At 27.8% G+C, this 407-nt stretch overlaps 1 protein-coding gene across 1 annotated transcript in view; it reads right to left on the bottom strand.

The window, feature by feature from the left end:
• LOC119594025 (neurexin-4-like) overlaps positions 1–407 on the bottom strand; it is a gene marked incomplete in the record, with an annotated part of 37,999 nt that overhangs the window by 30,478 nt on the left and 7,114 nt on the right.

Genomic DNA, 407 nt, shown 5'->3' with positions numbered 1-407 from the left:
AAGGAACAAGTGTTTTTATACCGAAATAAGACAGGAAATCACCTACTTCCATAAAATAAAAAATGGGATAAGGATAAAAAGATCATGGTGATACTTTCTTTCCACAACAGAATGACTGATAAAACTTGGAGACCATCTTTTTCATTTTTTTAATTATACTCAGATGTCCTTCACCTATATTAAAAAAAAATATTTATGCTAATATGCAAAAATGTTTATAAAAAATTATTAACAAATTATCCATTTGAATATTCTAATCTCTCTTCTTCCTTGCAAGTTTCTCCATGCTTGTAAAAATATCTTGTAATTTTTCTCTGACTGCTTTTTTTTATCTGTTCTCTCATTTATCAGCAAATATTTGCGTAAGCCTTTGAACAAATCAAAAAAGAAAAGACTACAGAAACACG

Source organism: Penaeus monodon, chromosome 33, assembly GCF_015228065.2.
Source record: "Penaeus monodon isolate SGIC_2016 chromosome 33, NSTDA_Pmon_1, whole genome shotgun sequence".
Classification (NCBI taxonomy): domain Eukaryota; kingdom Metazoa; phylum Arthropoda; class Malacostraca; order Decapoda; family Penaeidae; genus Penaeus; species Penaeus monodon.
This window is presented reverse-complemented; position numbering and strand designations above follow the sequence as displayed.